Source organism: Crocodylus siamensis, chromosome 1 (assembly GCF_052110815.1).
Source record: "Crocodylus siamensis isolate JL-2025a chromosome 1, ASM5211081v1, whole genome shotgun sequence".
Classification (NCBI taxonomy): domain Eukaryota; kingdom Metazoa; phylum Chordata; order Crocodylia; family Crocodylidae; genus Crocodylus; species Crocodylus siamensis.
The window spans coordinates 312,794,016-312,816,937 of NC_143395.1; positions in this window are offsets into that span (position 1 = coordinate 312,794,016).

A 22,922-nucleotide genomic window follows, 5' to 3' on the forward strand; every position below is an offset into this window, starting at 1 on the left:
TAACCAAGATAACCAGGTACCTGACAACAATTTTAGAACTGATAAGAGTGTTCCTGAGGATTTGAGCAACTGACTCTGTCATAATTAGTGACCTACCAAATTTGCAATTTTGTGATTTTCCTGGAAACAGTGAATTCAGTAAGTCCCCTATGAATAACCTAATGCAGGAGGTACATGGTCCCACTAGGGGGGAATGCCTTACTGGACCTGGTATTGGCTACAGGGGATGACATGGTAGGGGACCTACAGATCAGTTGTCACTTGGGAGACAGTGACCACCAAATAATAGAATTCACCATAAGGCACAGAGTGGGTAAGGTAACTAGTAGGGTGGAAGTGCTAGACTTTAGGAAGGCTGACTTCAGTGAACTCAGGCGTTTAGTCAATGATGCACTGCAGAGTAAGAGATTTGGTAAGGTGGGAGCCCAAGAAGGGTGGTGGAAATGATCCTTCAGGCACAGAGGGAGACTATCCCGATGCGGGGGAAAAGGAAGAGGGGGCCAAGAGGCTTCTTTGGCTGACCAGAGAAATCTAGAACAGCCTAAGAGCAAAAAGGGGGGCATATAAGCAGTGGAAACAGGGAGAGATTACTAAAAAGGAGTATACCTCCTCAGCTCGCAGTTGTAGGGAGGCGGTTAGAAAGGCCAAAGCTACCATGGAGCTGAGGATGGCATCCCAAGTTAAGGATAACAAAAAAATATTTTTCAGATATGTACGGAGTAAAAGGAAGGCCCAGAGTGGAATAGGACCACTACTGAATGGGCAAAAGCAATTGGTGACAGACAGGGGGGACAAGGCTGAACTCTTTAATGAGTTCTTTGCCTCACTGTTCCTAAATGAGGGACAAGACAAGTCTTACAATGGGATTGTAGAGACACAACAGCTGGGCTTCAGACTACCAAGTGTTGACCCTGAGATAGTGCAGAGTCACTTGGTAGGACTGGATGTGTTTAAGTCAGCAGGCTCGGATGAGCTCCATCCAAGGGTACTGAAGGCACTGGCTGATGTCATTGCACAGCCACTGGCAAGAATATTTGAGCACTCATGGTGCATGGGCCAAGTCCCGGAGGACTGGAAAAGGGCCAATGTGGTCCCCATTTTCAAGAAGGGCAGGAAGGAGGATCCAGGCAACTACAGGCCAGTCAGTCTCACTTCCATCCTCGGCAAAGTCTTTGAAAAGATTATTAAGGCTCATATATGTGAGAGCCCAGCAGGAAAAATTATGCTGAGGGGAAACCAGCATGGGTTCATAGCAGGTAGATCATGCCTGAATAATCTGGTCTCTTTTTGACCAGGTTACAAAACACCTGGATGCAGGAGTAGGGGTTGACATCATTTACTTAGACTTCAGGAAGGCCTTCGATATGGTATCCCACCCCATACAGGTGAACAAGTTAAGAGGCTGTGACTTGGATGATTACACAGTCCAGTGGGTGGCAAATTGACTAGAGGGTCATACCCAGAGAGTGGTGGTGGGCGGGTCAATATCGACCTGGAAGAGGGTGGGCAGTGGGGTCCCACAGGGATTGGTCTTTGGACCGATACTCTTCAATGTCTTCATCAGTGACTTAGACAAAGGAGTGAAATGTACTCTGTCCAAATTTGTGGATGATACAAAACTGCAGGGAGAAGTGGACACAGTGGAGGGCAGGGAACAACTACAGGCAGACCTGGACAGGTTGGACAAATGGGCAGAACATAATAGAATGTGATTTAACAAAGAGAAATGCAAAGTGCTGCACCTAGGGAGGAAAAATGTCCAGCACACCTACTGTCTAGGAAATGACCTGCTCAGTAGCACAGAAGCAGAAAGGGATCCTGGAGTCTTAGTGGACTCCAAGCTGAACATGAGTCGTCAGTGTGACAAAGTCATTAGCAAAGCTAACTACACTTTATCATGCATCAGCAAATGCATGACAAACAGAATCAAGGAGGTGATACTTCCCCTCTATCGGGCGCTGGTCAGACTGCAGTTGGAATACTGCATGCAGTTTTGGGTGCCACACTTCAAAAGGAATGTAGATAATCTGGAGACGGTCCAGAGAATGGCCACTCATATGGTTAAGGGGTTGCAGGCCAAACCCTATGAGGAGAGACTAGGGCACCTGGACCTCTTCAGCCTCCACAAGAGAAGGTTGAGAGATGACCTTGTGGCTGCCTATAAATTCATCATGGGGGCGCAGAAGGGAATTGGTGAGACTCTACTCACCAAGGCACCCCTGGGGGTCACAAGAAATACTGGCCATAAGCTAGCAGAGAGCAGATTTAGACTGGACATTAGGAGGAAGTTCTTCACAGCTAGAGTGGCCAAAATCTGGAATGGGCTCCCAAGGGAGGTGGTGCTGTCTCCTACACTGGGGGTCTCCAAAAGGAAGTTAGATAGGCATCTGGCTGGGGTCATCTGAACCCAGTACTCTTTCCTGCCTATGCAGGGGATTAGATTCGATGATCTATAGTGGTCACTTCTGACCTCTCACCCCTCCCCAGAAATTCACAGATGGCTATCTGTCAAACTCCAGGAAGAGGCAGGACTTCCCGGGCCCCTTGGCCAATCAGAGGCATGGTAGACATGCCATACCATGCTCCACCGTGAAAACAGCGACCAGCAAGGCACTCAGACTGTGAAATCTAGGGGCAGCCCCTGTGAATTAAGTAGGTCCCTACTCATAAAATATAGTTAGGAGGCTACCAACAAGGTATTATTTTGCCAGTGAATACACTCTCAAGTTAACTTAAAAAAATACATAATTTTTGTAACACTACACTAATGATAAGCACTAATGATGATTTATAAAATGATGCTTTAGAAAGGCTCTACTTTGCACTTGATGGTTCAAATTGGGATCCACTGAAGTTAATATGTTATGTCTATTTACTTCAACACAGCCAGGGTTTCCAACATATAAGTGCATCTCTGAACACCTAAATGGATGTGATTATTATCTTTAAAAGAAAATCAGGAGACGGGGCTGGGAAGGAAAAATAAAAATGAATGTTTATATTTTTCTTGTCTAATATCTAATAAAAAGATTGATCATGCATAAATTAATTCTTAGATTTCACTAAGGTAACTTACATGCATTTAAACTATTTAAATGAGCTTGAGTGTGATTGAATAGAAGACATTTAGATAGTCCCAGGGCTATCTGAAAATATAAGCTCATACATTTTCATTAAACTAATAATTTCCTTGGAAAACAAGAGATTTTGACAGAGCACTGAGTTTCAAAAGGAACCTCATTATTATTATGCCTACTTTACCTGTCAGATAGACCAGATCCTGGAATCAAAAGATAATTCATAATTTTTTGTATGCTGTAGGATTTACCCATTGGATTGCCTTTTCAATTCTGGATTTTTTGTCATTTTTTGGCAGTAGTGATTCATCAAGATGTTTTATCTGAAGATTACTTCATTATTTGAGTTTTTTATTCCTATTTATTCTTTCCATTTTATTAGTTTCTTTTTTCCTGTCCGTGAATTGTACAATGTACAGTCAAAGTAATCCCAGATGCCAGCCAGGGGCATCTCACTATATCTGGATAGAGATCTTCTCATGACACATTTAATTTATAGAATGTCTTTTCAAAACATAGTTGGGAGTAAGGTGAGTGGGGTAAGGTCAGCATGCTCCTTTTCATTAAATGAAAATGCACTTTCTGGGGTCATTCTTATACATATTTCAAAAAATGTTGAGACTGATCCAAAACCTTTTGAAATCAGTAAGATATTTTCCATGCTTCACTGTGATTTGGATAAAGCACTATTTTATCTGGTTCAATTTTCTCATATGAGATGTGAATCAGCATTATAGTACATTGGTATTACTATATGAGGAGGCTTGTACTGAACATCACTTCATATAATCATCATTCCAGCTTGCATGATTAGACTGAAGCAAAGTCCACTGAACTCATGAGAAAATTCCCATTTATTTCAGGGGGGTTTATACTTTTAGTCCAGCAACTTCATGAATATTAAATTTGTTAATACAACAAAATTAATAACTATTTATGGAAGGCTTAATTTAAAGAAAAATATACACTTGGATTTCTTTTTTTAATTTCAGTTTGGATCTGATACTATTTAGCATTCCAACTTTATAAATGATGTATCAAAATTAACTGAATTCTAATTATGTAAGTACAATTCCTTTTTTATGTAGATTCTGTATGGTTAAATAAGTTATATAGTATGTGATTTACCAAGTGACAGCTGATTTACCAAGTGACAGCTGATATATTATTCAGTGACGTACTAGGAATAGAATTTGTGGTCTAAACTTGTCTTAGGTGTGTAGAAATAGTAATTCAAATACCATTCAGTTATCATGCAATTAAATTTACTTTACGTCTGTTTCCTAAATAAAGCATAAAATGATCCTGAATAAAACTAAAAGGCCTAGTGCTGCACTTATACACTCTATATCCAAATTCATTATCATTAGTGCACTCGCATAGTTATTAGGGCTGTGCAAATCTTCAGTTTACAACTCCATTCGGAGGCCAAATCTCTGAATCTGAACCAAATCGCTAGAAGCTTAAACCTTCCTGAATTAATTCAGAGCCTTCAAATTGATTCGGAAAAGATTCAGAAAAGATTTGGTGATTTGGATGGCAGTCTTTCTGGGGAAACAGAAACTTAGAAGAGGAAGGGGGAGTGTGGGGCGGGGAGGACTGACATCTTTAGCTGGCCAGTGAGCTTGATTTCTCTCTGACTGTCCTTCCAATCACAGTGTCTGGGGGTGGGACATAGAAACAGCATAAAAGCCTCTGCTGGCTTGCTGTGCCTTTCGTGAGCTGGCTCTAAGTGAGCAAGTGTCAGAAAGGTACTGGACTGCCTGGCTTGCTTCATAGCCTTCTCTTTTTTGTTCTTGGAAAAGATTGGATAGGATATAGCTTCGTTTAGCAACTCTGTACTTACTACTTATCCATTTCATTTTTTTCAATTTATATTTGTTCTCTTTTTTTTCTGCAAATGTTTAAAAAAAAAGCGCTCAGTGTTTTCCCTAGCAATTTCATCCATCACTGTTCAGGGAAGCACACATTGCACACACACACAGAAGAAAAAAATCAGATATTCATAGAAAAGATTGTATAGCTAGTACATTAGTTATTAATATTATTATTATTATATAGTTAGTTTTAATAGTTTACATACTGACTAAAGACAACACAGAAGTCATATAGAGATTCAGAAAAAAGAAGAAATTTTAGGTACACAAAACAACATAGAACAGAACAGTAAAGAAACACAACAAGAAGAGGGAGAAGAAGTCAGACAGTCACCCATTCAGAGTCAGAACAGAGAGCACATCACTGAATACACATGTACACCATATACTTTATTAACAATCAATGAATGATCAAGCTACAATCTACTACACAAAGCGAAGCAAACAAATCAGACAAGCTAGAAGAAGTCAGACAGATACAACTGTTGCCGCACAGGAAAGATTAATATGAAGCATGCTGGAAAGGCAGGTGCCAGGTCTTCTGGCAGGGGAGGGAGAGGGGGTAGAAGGACAGCTAGAGCTGGAAGTCCCCCCCGCCCCTCAACATAGACGCATCCTCTTCCCAAGTAGCCATGAGGCTTCTGCTGCCAGTAGAAGTGAGGAGGTGGGAGCAGTCCCTGATGTCCCTGCACTTGCGCCACCTCCCCTAAGTTCAGAAATAGGCACTAACAGCACAATCACTGTATCCTCCACACTTTTCAGAGCTGGGCTTATGAACTTTACTTCATCAGCCTCCTAGGTACAGAAACTCATGGACTCCATATAGATTAGACAGTGGAATTCTGACACACTGAGACCTGCCGAGCAGCTGACTCCCCAGGTACCTCTGCACTTTTACCTGCACTGCTACATCCCCCTCTCCCCCTGCCAACCCAAGCCTATCTGATGCCTCCATTTCTGTTTTCACTGACTGTCTTTCTTGCCTGCACTGCATGCCAGGCCAGCCTCTGGCTTCTTTACTATTCTTTCCAACCAGGACCAGGAGGCACACGAACTGCAGGTACTTCCTCAGCATGACAAAGGGTTTTTCAACCAAAAGCTTCCTAAGATATATTTCTCTAACTATTCTGGGGTTTTTTTATAGTAAACATGTAAACACAAAAACACAAGAGAAGCCATCACACACCATGAGAAACATATATCAACACAACATCTTTACTTCTTGCTGTCAATTCCTTTGTAGAAAGAAAGGCTCTGTGATAGTTCAGTTTGGCTACCTTAGATGCTGCTGGCGCTACTGGTGTTGAGCCACCTACTTTATTTTTACCTGCTGCCGTTTACAGTGGTGGACTGGACTGAGTCAGTAGGGGAGGCGGTGGCCTCACTGGGGCACACTGCCATGTTGTGCAGAGGCCCCAGCACCAGGAAGGGCGTACCTGAACACATACACAGTCCCACAAGCACCCATGTCACGAGTTTTGCTTGCCTGCGGCCAGAGGTGCAGGGCCCCAGAACCCAGACTTCCCCTGCACCTATCTCCTTGACAACTGGCAGGCTTTATGGCCGCAGTAGGGCCTAGGAGGTCTGCAGTAGTTTTTTTTCACCTCCCTCCACCCTAAGAAAGACACAGCTGGCAGGCTTTTTGGCTGCAGCAGGGCCTAGCAGCCAGGCTTTCAGTAGTTTCCCACTCCGTGCCTGAAGACAGACACAGTTGCACAAGCACCCACGTCACAAGTTTTCCCTGTCAGCAGCCAAAGGTGCAGGGCCCCAGAACCCACACTCCCCATATCTCTGACAGCTGGCAGTATTTGTGGCCACAACAGGGCCTAGCAGGCCTGCAGTTTTCACCCCACTGTACCTTAACACACACACAGTGTCATCTATGTCACAAATTTTGCTTGTCAGCAGTTCAAGGTGCAGTTACCCAGAAACCCCTATACCTATCTCTTCGAAACTTGGCAGGCTTAATGACCTGAGCAGAAGCTATCACTACTGCAAATTTTATCTGAATCAGCCAAAAAAAAAAAAGTTATAGATATTTCATTGATTCCCTGTTATACTTTATGGCCAAATCTCTGAAATGGCTCCGAATCTTCCAAAGCTGATTTGGCCAAATTGAATCAGAAAAGCAATTCAAATCTCCCAATCAAATCACTGGCATCTGAATCAGCCAAACTGAATCACATAGTTCCCTATTAGCAGAGGCCTAAATGAAGTACGTCTAAGAGTTGCCAATCAGTACTGTGACACCTGACTTTTAGGTGGCCTGGCGTTCAGAATGAGTGAGTAAGTACCTTAACTCTCCATACAGTGTACATAAACAGGTAAAGGCCCATAAAAGGTAATCTAAAAAAACAAGACACTGTGGCTATGTACAAATATTACATTTAGATTGACCTAACCAGGTTTAGGCCAATCTAGAAGCTCACTTGTGTGGGCATTCTATGTTCCTAGGGTTTAAACCGGCCATATAATTGTGCACTTAACTCAAGTTCGCTCACCCACTGAGGTGAACTAACTTAGATTAGGAAAAGGTTAACATGAATTAGGAAGGGGTTAAACCAATCTAGGGAACACCACATATGTTTGCACAGACCTGGGGCTGGAAAAGCACAACAACTTGTCCCAGTCTTGATGCTGTGCTATTCCTACCCTGCCCTCCAACCAAAACTGGGCTATATTTAGCCCTCTGAATCCCACCCCTACTGGGAAATCCCTCCATAGCTCCACCAACCCCTGCAGTAGATCCTCTATCCCCCACTGTGGACCCCCCTGGTCCTGCCAGCCCCTCCCTAAAGACCAAGTTACTAACCTCAGCCTGCCCATACTGCTCCCAGCAGCAGTGAATAGCTGCATGCACTGCGTCTGTACTAAGCTTAGGCAGCTTCAAGTAATTCATCTAAACCTAGATTAGATGCAGTGGATGTTTGTAAATACCCAAAAGAAGAACGTTCTAGAGTTGGCAAGAAAGCCTAAGGACCAAGGTGTGTCTGAAATCTCATCTTTCTCTAGAACTTGGGCATCTGGGTCAGGTTTGAAGGCAAGTAACTCCATACACTTAAGATCCAGATCCTGTTATGAATTAAAGCAGCTACAGCACTATGTCAAACGAACTGATACTGATTCATTATTTCCTTTCACAACAGTAACAGTGCTGCCATAAATAAATAGTTTAGTAATTAGAGTTCTTGTCCATGAAGTTGGACAAGTGTATTTAAGGGCCTTGTCACTGTTGAAACTGTGCCATTGTGCAGAAAGGGGCATAAGATGGGGACAGGAAAATGGTACCTTTACTGAACATTGCTCTTGATTCCTTAGTGAATTTAAAATAAAACAAGAACTATACCAAAATAATGTTCCTTTTTTATGTCCTATCATTTTGAACTCCATTTGCTTATAACCAGTGTGAACAAAAGTGGTCAGTGGGTATGTTTACATATGAAGACACTGCTGGATGCGTTTAGTCCAGAGTAAATTACTCTGGACTAAACCCACCCTGGGCAGGCATCTACATGTGTGCCCATTTGGGAGCAGATTTGCTGTGCCTGGAAGCAGTCTACTCCCGCCCCCTCTGGCCCTGCACTGTCCCCCTGCACCAGCCAGGGGGAACTCTAGGCTCCCTGGGTACAAGCCCAGGGGCTGGCAGGGAACATGAGCTCCCTTTACTTGTGAATCTTGCAGGGGCCTTGCAGATGCAACTCATAGTGCACTGCAACACTGGCAATAGCACCACGGTATATTCCAGGGGCTTCAAATAATGCTGTAATTAAATCCCTTGATTTGTAATGTCACCAAAATGACTGGGCCTTCTTGCACCAAGTATATCTTTACAGCTACACTTTCAAAAACATCACTTCACAGTCTTTATCTGATTACCTTGAACAGCTTGCCTATAGAGGCATTTAATTGTTGTTGCAGCCTACTGGCTGATGACTGACATTATATACCTCCCCTGTTAATTGTTTGTCATCATAGGCATTGCAACCAATTAGTATCAAGCCTGTTTTGTCCAAGATACATGTTTCCAAAAGTCTGAAGGTCATTTCTTTTTTTTTTTATTTTTATTTTTTTTAAAATCAATTGAGAACACTTTGGTCATTAAAACAACAAGACTACAGTTTTGAATCCAAAAATCTCTGGCAAATAAATGATGATTTTAATTTATATACTTCCTTTTAAAAAAAAACAAAAAACTAGACAGTTGACTTACTTCTATGTGAGGTAAGCCAGTTAAAAGGCTTAAGGCAAAGCTGAGAAATCTTTTAAAAAATTGATCCTCAAATGGCCAATAAAATAAAACTCAATGGAAATGTCATTTTTTGAATAATAAATTTGAATTGAAAAAAATTTAAAATAATTTAAAACTAAAGCAGTTTGCCCTGGAGATCAGATATATTTCCTAACTTAATATAAGAAAGTACCGCGTTGATTGTGGAGGCAGAATGCTAGAGATAAGGATGTTATTGATGGAGTCCAATAGTATCAATGTTCATTTTGCTTACTCTATCTCTAATGAAAAGTAATGCTCATTATTGATAGGAAAACCTATTATTACTGACCTGTGATGGGTGCTTTTACTTTATAAAGGTTACAACAAAATAATCACTGTTACAGAATTATCAGGATTTTTTTGGATGAAAGTCTCCATCAGCCATTAAAAAAAAATATGGTTTTATCGAATCCCAAACACTTTGTGGAAATGTTGATGAATGTATCATGGGGAAATTTAAGAGAAGTTACCCCTGCAATTCCAGCATAGTCAGTATCCCAGAAGTTAAGGCACTCACTTAGGAAGTGTGAAAGCAAGATTCAAATCCTTACTCCAGTTTAGGAAAAACAGGCACTTAAAGCATGTCCTTCTATGTTCCAAATGTCACTGCTATCAGTTGGCTATTCTGGACTGAGTTTCTTATCCTGCCCTTTTTCTAATCAAAACCAAAAAAGGTTTCCATTTTTCCTCCCCAATGCAGAACAAAATCAAATTCTAGAATTTTGTCTTTTTCTGTTCCATAGAAGTTTGTTTTCAGCACAGCCCTATATTGAAAATATTGTCTAAATGAAAATTAAAGACCCTTGTATGTACTAGGGATATCAATGGTTAAAGTGATTAATCATTTATCTCATGAACCCAGTGATACCTAGTTACCATTTAGCCCAGGGTGGGGCGTAGTTTAGTAGGGAAGGGTGGGGAAGAGAAGCTATGAAGTGTCCCCAGCAGGAACCTGAAGGAGGCAGGGCAGGAAGAGGGAGGAGCAAAGAGGAGGGGAAGGGATAGGAGAAGTGGGGATCCTAGTACCTATAACTAGGCTCTGTGGACCCAGTGCAGCTGCTTGCAGCCTGCCTGCTGCCTGTCATGCCTGGGCTCCAGGCAGGCCCCTGCCACCTACCACAGAGCCTGGGCTGCTTGCAGCAGGCAGAGAGGAGGCTGAAAATAACTGCATCAAGTCCGCAGAGCCTAGCTATTAAGTATTAGTCCCCGCTTCCAATTTCCCCTCCCAGTTAATCTGCTGTCCACAAAGAAAGCAACTCAGCCAGCAGTTAACATACCAGTTAATCATTTAACTATTGTAATTACAACAGGTTAAATGGATATTTTTAATTGGTATTTATATCCCCTAATATGAACATGTATGTTCATCATTACCCTATCTATACATTCTTAGAAAATGAAAAAAAAAAAAAGTCATATCTTTGAAAGTCTTTGGCAGCAATTATTTCCCAATTACCTACAAAACAAAGCCTCTACTCATGTTTATACAAGAGAGGTATTTATACACAGACAAGGGTTTCATTTATTATAAAATGGCATTACCCAGTTACTGGCTTCAAAAGAGTCAAAATGTAAATAATAAAAATAAAAATCTTATTCTTGTTCAAATGATTGCAGAGATATAGTGCATATCTAACATTCAATTGTAAGAAAAATATTTCCAATACAACTGATACTGAAATATGAGATATATCATTACATCTGAATAATTACCCAAGTGCAAGTCCTGGAATAAGAATAGGAAATAGAGACAGTCTCCCTGCTCCCTCTCCTCCTCCTCTTCCCCTTCTGCTTGGCTCTTGCCCTAAAGCTGAGTGGTTAGGGCACTTGCCTAGGAAACAGAGGAGACTCTTCCCCTCACAAAGAGTGGTTTTAAATTTATGATTTCCTAGCATGATGTTTTAATCACCAATTATATAAGTTAAGCATTATCCAGAATTTGTTTGGAAGGAGGCCTCCTGGGAGGTAGAAGTGTGGGATGAAGGGGAAGGGAACAACTGACTGGTCAACTCTTGTTTCCCTTCTGAGCTTCATCCATTCCACTGAATGCTCGGTGTGTTGGTTCAGTGTCAAAAGGAATATTGGAGAAAAGCTTGGATAAGCCTAGTGGTTAAAGCATTGGGCTAAGTACATGGCATTGGACTCCTAAAGCATGAATAATAAGAACAACAATAAATCAATATTGGGCCCTTTTGATACCCCAGCTCTAAAATGTTCCATAAACCACAAGAAACATGAAGTGGATATTTGTTTTGGAGGCTGTAACTCTTGTCAATAGTAATCCAACTAACAAATAAAATATGAAAAAAGGACTGTACCTTGTGAAATTCTGAAGAATGTCAGGTTTCTTTTGGGGTTTATGACTTCAGTGAACATTGGGATTGATGCATTTCTCCTTTGGAAATGTCATTGTCATGGCTAATTGATAGCTATAACCTACAGCAAAGAAGCATATAATTTTTAATGGGAAAGTCTTAGCTAGAGACCAATTAGTACCATGGCAAATGATGAGCAATTTCAAAATCAAATGCCATTCAGGGTCTCATTATGTCCCTGTCCTTTTGGGGGGGGGGGTGTGTGTGTGTCTTTTAACGGATAAAAATAGCATTATTATAAAGACTTGTATACCGTTTCAAATGCAAAAAATTCTGGTTATTCATATTAAAGTAAACTAGGGGACAATTATTATGAATATGAAGTAGCATCAAGGTGCCATCACAACCAGTGCTTTTCTAGATATTTATAAGTTTAACTAAAAAAGGAGAAAAAATTGTTTGGGAAGCATTACCTTATCATCAGACCTGTTGAACACTATAAAAATGCCATTTGCTGATATAAATCAGCTTTGGCGTACTGACATCACTGGAAAAACCAACTGTGGATGAACCTGTAGTTTTAAAATTATTTTCTCAGTTATTTATAAATAAAAAACTAAGCACTAATTAATGTGTTATGTCTTAAGGAGGTAATTAATGTGTGAATATTGCCCTATCTTCTTGTATTTTGAGTATGTAATCAGATCCCTGCCTAAGTGCCCTTTTGACTTAGGAGTGTTCTGTTGGACTTCATATCATAATTACTCACAAATAGGAATTTAACTGACATTTAATCACACATTATTCAAGTGCTTTTTATATTTCAATTTACTAAAATATTTATATACCAAGCAATTTAAGTAATTTCAGATACTTTTTAACTTTATTTCATACTCGTTCTTCCTCTGTGTGTATGCATGTGTGTGTGTACATACACACACCCCACTGAGAAAAATCAATATAATGTTTTAAAGGTAACCGTGACTATATATAACTTAACACACACGTGTGTGTGTTAAGTTATATATAGTCATGGTTACTTTTATAACAATATATTGATTTTCTCAGTAAAGTACTTACCAGGTTGTAGTAGTCAGCAGGTTATCATCAGTTGTTATCTGTCACATGATAGAAGAGAATGGGTATGGTCCTGCATTGCTCGAATACAACAAAATGCCCAGGAATGTCACCCTGGGCCCACCTATTTCACTATTTAAAAGCGTTGAGATGTTCAAACTTTGCATTGAACATAATTTCACACAACAATATACTTATTCATCAATCCATTAGAAAGTTTTCCTTTATCAGGAAGGTATACATTATGTTGAAATGGTTTGTTTATTATAATACCATGATATATGTATTATGGGGATACTTCAAATAACTGTACATAGGGAAATAATTTAAAACATTACTATAAGGATACACTTAAATATCAAATTAGAATCACAGAACAATTAAAATGAGAGTTTCAAGGGACCTCAGAAGGTTATCTAGTCTAAACCTCTGCTAAAAGCATCCCCAACTAGATCATCACAGCCAAGACTTTACCTAGCCAGGTCTTGAAAACCTCTAAGGATGGAGATTCCACCACCTCTCTAGGTAACCTGTTTCAGTGTTCTCCACTACCCTTCTAGAGAAAATGTTTTTTCTTAATACCTAACCTATACTTCCCTTGCTTCAGTCGGAGACCATTCTGTCATCTGCCACCACTGAAAACAGTCTAGCTCCATCCTCTTCCGAACCCCTCTTCAGGTATTCAAAGGCTGCTATTAAATCCTTCCTCAGTCTTCTTCTCAAGACTAAATAAGCCCAGTTCCCTCAGCCTCTCCTCAAATGTCACATGGGTCAGCCCCAAAACATTTTTTGTTGTCCTCTGCTGGACTCTCTCCAATTTGTCCACCTGCTTTCTGTAGTTTGGGGACCCAAACTGAAAACAGTACTCCAGATGTGGCCCCACCAGTGCTGAATAGAAGGAAATAATCACTTTCCGAAACCTAGTGGCAACACGTGTACCGATGGTGCAATCCATCCCATCTTCTAGATTATTAATGAAGATATTGAACAAAATCGGTCCCAGAATCATCCCCTGGGATACCAGCTGCCAACTAGACATTAAGCTTTTGACTACTACCCTCTGAACCTGGTGATCAGTTTACTATCCAGCTTATGGCCCATTCATCCAACCCATACTTCTTTAGCTTGCCCGTGAGAATGCTGTGGGAGACCATATCAAAAGACTTGCTGAAGTCAAGGTATACCACAACCACTGGTCTCACCACATACTTCTCATCATAGAAGGCAATTGGGTTGGCCAAGCATGACTTGCCTTGCTGAATCCTCCATGCTGACTGTTCCTAATCACCTTTTTCTCCTCCAAGTGCTTAGAAATGAATTTCTTCAGGACCTGGTCCATGATTTTTCTAGGGACTGAGGTGAGGTTGACCAGTTTGTAGTTACCTGGATTCTCTTTTTTCTCCTTCTTAAATATAAGCACTATATTTGCCCTTTTCCCATAATCTAGGACCTCTCCCAGTTGTAATGAGTTTTTAAAGATGATGGCCAGCAGCTCTGCAATAATATTGGTTAACTCCCCCGGTATCCTTGGGTGCATCTCATCCAGCCCCATGAACTTGTATATGTCCAGCTTTTCTAAATAGTCCCCAATAGTCTTTTGTCACAGTTGGCTGCTCACTTGCACCCAAAATTGTGCTGCCAGGTGAAATTGTGTGGGAGTTAACATTGCCTGTCAACACAGATTTCTCTCTCATTTTCCCCTGATACTTTTACAGTGGAGGTCCCAGGTTTCAAAAGGAGAGGTCACTATCCTCCATTACCTGTTTTGGGGGGAAAAAACCTGATTGTTAAGTCATGGGATGCTTGCAGATGTTTAAAAAGGCTTTACCGGAAGCAGCAGCAGCACATTACTTCAGCCCGGCTTTTCAGTGTCTGTAAAGACAGGGCACTTCTGTGGGGCCTTTTGCTGCTTTTTAGCTAAAGCTTATAAAAAACAGCTATTAGATACAAGTGCCAAAAAAGCCCATGCAAAGTGTTCAGTCTTTACAGACAGGCAAGCCAGGTTGAACACGTTGCCTCTTCTGAGCATGTACAGGGCTTGGCATAGGAACGTGCTGAGTTTAAAGTGCTATTTTTTGTTTATGTTTGCAAGCACCAATAATTACTCAAGTTCATTATCATATTAGCGTAAGAATTAATCATTTCTACCAAGGGCTGTTTTATTAGCAGGGATCCTGGTTTTCTGTGATAAAAAAATCCCAAATTTTCTGTTTAAAAAAACCCAACCACCCCAAATCTACATTTTTCCATTATAAAAATGAAATACTAATAATATATATTAATTGTGTTTCACTTTAATCATGGAAAAATGTGGATTTTGCATTTGTTTTTGTTTTTTTTAAAAATCAAGAAATTTAGAATTTTTTTTAGTCGGAGAAAGCCAGGATCCCCATTTATAAGGAGTCTGAAGGAGGTCTTTTCTCCCCAAACAGTAATTAATGTTTCTCTTCTCCCTTGACCTCTTGTAAACCTCTAGAATCAATATGTCACTAGCCATTTTGATGGCCTAAGTCTTCTCTTAAGACTCCTCACAAGACAAATGAACAAGAGTGAACACATCTAATAGGGAACTTTATATTGTTCTTTGTCATAAATGTTACACTATTGTCCATGCTTGTATCTCTATTCTAGTGGTTATAGGTGGCATGGTCCTTTTCACTGACCATGAAATCTAAATGGACAGGCCCTCTAGGCCTATGTCACTCCAAGTACATTTAGCTATTCAAGGAATGCATCAATAGCATATTAATACACAAGCAGTGCTACCCTAGTAACTTGGCCCTTGGAATATGCAGTTAGATTCTAGTCAACTTTCTTCTTCAGGTCTGGTCTGTCCCCAAAAACATAGTTCTCAGTCTCTAACTCTAGAGGCTACCCTTTATTTCTTTCTCTTTCTCCCCTTGTTGTCTTGCTTTTCTCACCTGTTTAAACATAAAGCACCTAGGAATTTGCAATGTGTTTGTGTTGTTGTTAAGGTTAATGTCAAAAGTTGGTGCCTTAGCAAAGAAATTCAGTCACACAGAATGGAAAACTAGTGTTCATAGTTATTTCCTAATATACCCAAGCCACCATCTTTGGAAGTGAAAAACCTTTTATTGAAATGAGCTGGAATATGTAGAAAAACGCCAGCATTTGAATGCCCTTCAATTGCAAATATAAGATAATTTATAAAAACACTTAACTGATGTATAAATAAAATACATGGTTGCTCTCATTAGAACTAATTAAATGTTCTTTGGAAACACTTAACTCATAATGTCAATATCTGGATACTGGATAGAAAACACTTTGCCATATTCTAACATGGTATCGTAATTAGTGCAACATTTACATTAATCTTCCAGCAGTGAATATTGAAATGTCTCAGAAGCGGAAGTTACACCACGTAACTTGGCTGCAAGAAAGCATTGCATTTTCATATATGGTGTTGTGTTACTTGTGATCTAGCAATATATTTAAATTTATGGACCTCCATTTCAAATGAACAGCACTAGAAACAAGCCATTTGTTACTTTTACCTACATGTAGAACTTTTTCACTGGCATAGGTTTATATGCCCTGTGTCCAGTGAACCTTCATAAAAATCACAAGGTGTCAACCAGGAATGTTTATAAACTAATTTGCATTGGACATGATTTGTGAATGTTCCAGAGAGAATTAGTATAGCTGTATGTAGTGTTAGGGTAGGAGACTGGGGAAAACTGGGAGTAGGCGTTATTGGCTTCATTCCACACACACCAAATGTAAATACCTATGTTCTTTCCACAAAAAAATAGTTTCTTCACATAGTGTGGGTTTTATCCTTTTACCATGTTTCAGATAGCAGACAGCTCTTGTTTTTCACTTATGTTTCCCCTTTAACAACAGTCATTAATTTACTGATATGCTGTCTATCAGCCCCACATCATCTTGATTAGAGCTGTTATCCTAATCAAAAGGCTGATAATTAAGACTATCCATCTGTAGAGTTCCAAGTGCTAAGATGAGCTGAAGATCCTAATTAAGATTATTTAGGTGTTACTTAAATGCCATCATTTGATTCAGCTAATCATACCAGCAGGTACATTAGATTTGCATTAATGTTCTGCTGAAGCCAGCAGCTCTTTAAGCAGATCAAAAATGTAGATTACAGACATCATTTCAAACATCTTTATATCAGCACGATACTGAGACAATGCATTAAGGTAAACTGAATGCTGGGAGAAAGAGGCTATTTCATTATTTTCAATGTACTTTATGGTAATCATTGGAATATATAAAATAAATAGTTTTATTTATTAAATAGAATATCAGCACAATTGAATATTTGCACTCTTGTTTGGAATCCTGAGCATATTGATGCCTTTCAGGTGATATACATATACATTGTAGAGTAACTGCTTTCCTTGTTCCTGTACAAGACATGTTGTTTGTTTGTTTGTTTACTTACTGCTACTGAATCATTATTTAGACACTTCAGGAACACTCTTCTGTTGGACTCAGAACCTTTGTCTATTTAGAAATACACACTACAGGAACATAGTCAAATTAAAATGCACTGTTTAAGGTAGAACTGTATTAGCATAGGGTGGAATGAAGGTGTAATTTTAATGCTGAAATTAAGTTTAGAAATAGGTTTCACCTGTTTTTAGGGTGCATATTGACATTTAATTAAGAATTTTCTGAGCACTTCTAAGAATACTGGCTATGAATACTGCTATAGATCATACCTGAATTTTGTACCACATCCATCCCCATCTCTTGAGGGTTTTGGTGTTGTGTCTGGGATGGGAGGTGCTCTACACTCCACTCCTAGATACAGACAGTTAAAAAGACTGAGGATGAATTAATTCAGTCTTTGCAGGTTAATTGAAAATGCACAGATTAAATTGAAACAGAAGTGAACATAGATTTACCTTTGATTCAGGAACTACAGCCACATGCCTACAGTGGCTCTGACCACAAGCCAGAAAGTGCTAAAGTAAGGATCTCTGGCTCTGTATTTACTTCCTTTTCCTACTGCCTCCAAGTCTCTGGGATTTTCACTCCAGAATTAAAGCAGCAGGTCTCCACAGGGTTGCTTGTTACTTCCTCTTCCTGCTTCCAGGTGCTTCTAGGAATTGTAATTCCTTCCTCAGTAAGCTTGAGCAGAGGAAGGGGTGCTTAAACCCTCCTCCTTGGCCCCAATCCCTAGCCAGGGTTTGCCTGGGGGGCAGTCCCCCACTGCAGATTAGGCTGGACCCCCAGCTGGGCTCCCTCCCCCACCCCCAAACCTTTGTCAGCCAGTCCTCACTTCTCTAGCTAGGGAGTAGAGGGGTGGGGCTAGCCATGCTGTCTGGAGCAGACAGCACAATCCAATCCATGGCTGGAAAGCATGCTGGGATGCTGGAGGACTGTAATTTAACTGGAACCAGGAAGGGGCCTGGGACAGAAGTTTCATAAATCAATGGGACCCATATCAGTTAAGTTGGATACTACATTTGACCAGGTTCATCTTAAACTGGTTTCAGACATTTTGAAGCCGGTTTCTGTGCATGGAACTTATGTTCCATTACAGGTTTAAACGAACTTCTGATCACTTTAACTGGCTTATGTGTAACTTCTATCCCTAACCCTACAGATGATAGGAGGCTCTGGGTACAAAGTTATGGGTAAGCCCTAGATGATCTGGTATGTTATATACTTGGGGATAGACCAAGTAAAAGACTGTGGCACCACAAGGATTGAGCCACACTCAATCAGGACAGTAATAATAGTGGAATTGAAAACTGTACAACAGGCACTTTGGACTTCCTATAGAATACCTAGGGAAAATTGCCTCAGAATGGTCCAAAACATACAGACTGGGAGAGGAGCTTCTAAATGGGAATGATTTTACACACATCCTATCTCCAAAATTAAGGCACCTTGGGATCCAGAGGTTTGAATCCATATATTTTCTCATAATACACATACTTTTTCCCCCTCCGTTCAGTTCTTAGAATTTGGGGTGTGACGTATAAGTGAAGACATAAGGTAACAATAGTTTTGCTGAGGTACTGCATGTGGGGCTTCCTAGTTGCTGGCTGTGCATAATTTCACTTCCCCTCATCCCATCCCCAAGCCCAAGCTTTTTCTTAATTCTACCTTTCAAAAACAAGGTTGGCTTTCGGAGAGTGATATATACAAGAAAATATGTTAAAGTAATTCTTTAAGAAACTCAAGAAAACTTACAGTTATCTTTTATGAGGAGGAAGTGGCAATGATACCCACCTTTAATGTAATTGCCTAGTGGTTACAGCACTCTCTCAGGGAGTAGGAGATCTGAGTTACACACTCTGTTTAGATTGATAGAATTCAACTTCTCAATTCCTCCCTCCCCAACAGAGACTGGGTTGTTTTCCTGGCCTTTTGTTTAGGCACCCTCCAGACACTGCACAGCAAAGATTCCAGATTCTATGGGGTTGTAAAGAAAAGACAAAGGGAAAGAGAAGGAGTAATCCACAGAACAAATAATTTCCATAACTCTGTCCTAAGGTTTATCCAATTACTGCTGAATGGGTATGTCTATATGTGCATTTACCTAATGCTCATTAAGGTGATTTAGGTGCAAGTCTAGATGTGCATATACTAAGGTGTATTAATGCAGTGCACAGACCAACCTGGGACTAAAGTTAGTCCTCAGTCAGGTGACATACATAGCGTTAATGTGCCTTAGCACATCTACACGTGCGTTACGTCTCTTTAGCTACTTGTGCCTAAATTTCATGCTTTTGTAGGTATCAAATTCAGGCACAAATAGCCTAAAATGGCCATTTTAAGGCACAATAAGGGTGTGTACATGTAGATCCATGCCCTTAATGCACCTTAAAAATGGCTAATGCACCTTAAATCGGCACATGTAGATACGCCCAACATGAAGTACATAAATTGTCCTAGGAGCAAAGACCGAGCCCAGGATTATTCCCTCCAGTGTGAGAACTAGTGTAACATCTATACCACTAAATCATGCTTTTTATCATTCATGCTTGTTCTCTGTTGGACGAATGTTGAATTATTTGTTGTGGACTGTTCCACCTTCAGTGGGAATATGGAGTAGTAGTTCGAGAGTGTCCTCATCCACTCTAATCCATGTCAAGTCATTTGGCTGTTAAGTAGATAAAGGTTTGAACCCCCTGAGGTTGAGGAAGGCATTAAACCTTCATTTCCCAATTCTTGGGCATGTGCTCTAACTAGTAGACAACAAAAACATCTTGGGCGTGTCCACACATGCAAGCACGTGCATTTGCAGCAGCTCAAATAGAAGTGTTACAAATTTGAGCTGGGATTTTTTGCCTCAGCATGTGTGCTCGGACATGTACTTTGTTGTGAGGCAAATTGGGCCACTTGGGGCAAAATAACTCTGCCTGGCCCTTCCCGGATCTTCAGCCAGGAAGAGCTGCAGCCCGGGCCCAGCACCTGTGATGTCCTCAACAGTATAAAAAGCTGCCCTGTCCTGGCCCCAGCAGTATAAAAGCCTCCCTGGCAAGTAGCTCAGGGATACTAGATCTCAGGAGCTTCTTGGACCCAGCCAATTGGTACCTGGGGACACTACCCCTTGTGCTAAAGCAGCCCTGAGAGTTACCTGTACCCTCTACCCACTGCAGCACTCTGGCAGTGGGGGCTGCTGCCTGGCTATGACCTGCTGTGCACCTGCCAGACTCAAATGGGGACTGTAGAACCAGTAAAGTCATCTTCCCCTCTGGGCCAGCTGCCAGTGGACTGAGTTTATAGGGTTGGCCTCTGTGCAGCACTATTGCCATTTGCATCCCCTGCCCAGCCATCTGGGCAGCTATCGCCCGGAAGATGTTCCGGGTGTGGTGGCCTGCTTTGAACTATCAAAGCATTGCCTCCTGGCCCCATTTAGCCAGGAGGTCAGCCACAGCCAGATGGGTCCAAGGTGCCAACTCTGAGCAAGTAGGGTCCTGCCACTGGCCTCCCTAGCAGGAATAGTGGTGTTCCCTATTGGGAAACTGAAAAATCCCTGATAAAAAAAATCTCAAAGTCATTCTGTAAAATACCCCCAAATCCATGTTCCTCCACAAGTAAAACAAAAAACCACTATAAAGACAGAGAGCAAGAAATAGACAGTGATCAGTTGGACAATGTTTTATTGATATATCTTACAAAGTTAAAGCAAGTCCCTTATAATAATAAAATGAACTCTAAATACATGTTTCTTTCATAGATTTCATAGACATTAGGGCTGGAAGGGACCTTGGGAGATCATCGAGTCCAGACCCCTGCCCAAAGGGTAGGAAGTCAGCTGGGGTCATAGGATCCCAGCAAGATAAGCATCCAATTTACTCTTGAAGGTGTTCAATGTAGGTGCTTGAACCACCTCTGCTGGCAGACTGTTCCAGACCTTGGGGGGCTCGGACAGTAAAGAAATTCTTCCTTATGTCCAGCCTGAAACGGTCTTGCAGGAGTTTGTGACCGTTCGACCTCGTCATCCCTTGGGGTGCTCTGGTGAACAAACGTTCCCCAAATACTGGTGGTCACCCCGATAAACTTATAGGTGGCCATCAGATCACCCCTGAGCCTGCGCTTTTCCAGGCTGAAGAGTCCCGTGGCTCTCAGCCTGTCATCATAAGATCTGTTTTCCTGACCTCTGATCATGCACGTGGCTCTCCTCTGGACTCTCTCAAGCTTCTCCACATCCTTTTTGAATTGTGGAGCCCAAAACTGGACGCAGTGCTCCAGCTGAGGCCTCACCAAGGCCGAGTACAAAGGGAGAATGACGTCCTGGGATTTGCTCGAGAAGCATCTATGGATACAAGCCAGCGTTTTGGTCGCTTTACTAACCTCAGCATCGCATTGGAGGCTCATGTTCATCTTGTGGTCAATGATGACCCCCAAGTCTCTTTCTTCTGTAGTGCTATCCAACGTAGCACTGCCGAGCCTATAAGGATGCTGCAGGTTTTTCCTCCCAAGGTGGAGAACCTTGCATTTTTCGGTGTTAAACACCATGAGGTTCTCATCTGCCCATTTGCTGAGCTTGTTCAGGTCAGCCTGGATCACCCGCCTATCTTCTGGCGTGGATGCTTTGCCCCAAAGTTTGGTGTCATCGGCGAACTTGGCCAGTCCGCTTCTGACTCCAATGTCCACATCATTAATGAAGATGTTGAACAGGATGGGTCCAAGGACAGAGCCTTGAGGGACCCCACTGGTCACAGGGCACCACGATGAGTGACTGCCATCGATTACAACCCTTTGGGTCTGACCATGGAGCCAGTTTCCCAGCCAGCGGATCTTGAATTCAAGAATACATGTTTTGCTGCACTCCCACAGTTCAATGGCCCCCACACAAGAGGTTTGGTCCCCAACAGGGAGTTCAACCCCCACACCCAATCCCCCAAGCCCCCACAGGGGCTACCACACCCCTTGCAAGGCCTACATGCCACACTCCAGCCCCCCAATTGCTGCCCCACCTGGCCTCATCCCCCACCAGTTGCTGCAGCCCCCTAATGGTTGCCCCACCCAACCCCATCCCCCCGCTCCCCAATACCCCCCCGTGAGTGTCCCACCCATCCTCAGCCCCCCAATTTGCACCCCCAGTCCCCCATGGCTACCCCCACAACCCCAGGCACCATCACTTAAAAAAAACAACAAAAAATGGGGGAAAAAAGCCTCTGCTTACCTGAGAAGGAGGGGTGGGGATGCTCCAGGGCCTCCTGGCAGAGCCCCCCAGGCAGCACAGGACAGTGGAGGGGCAGGAGGGCTCAGGCTGGGGCCACTGGGGCTGTTGCCCTGCCCCACACTGTGCAGGTGGGGCCTCAGTCAGTTACAAAGCAGCTCCAACTGCTAAAAGTGCTGGAGTTTGTTTGTTTTTATTTTTAAATATGGGGTGGGAGAGCAGGGATGGGGTGGGGTTTGGGGGCCAGCCCCAGCTGGGCTCAGAGGGCTCAGGGGGAATGGCAGGGGGAAGGGCTAGCCCCAGCAGGTGTTGGAGGCCTCAGGGGGGCTGGTGGGGGAGGGGCCAGCCCTGGAAAGTCTTGGAGGAGTCGGGGGGGCTGGTGGGGGGAGATGCCATCTCTGGCAGGGGTCAGGGCCTCAGGGAGGGAGCTGGCAGCAGTCAGAGGGCTGGGGGAGTGGGCAGGGCCATTGGGAGTCCCCCCCACGGTACCCTTCCCCCTCCTCCATCCCCCCCAACTCCTTAGTCACCGGAACCAGAGCTCTGGTGCTGAAACATGCAGCCTCACCATCCATGTGTTTCAGCACCAGGGTGAGGGGCAATCATAAAGACGCTCTGGCAGCCAGAGCATCTCTAGAAGACTCAGCCTCCGGTTGCCTGAGGGCACAGTCGGGG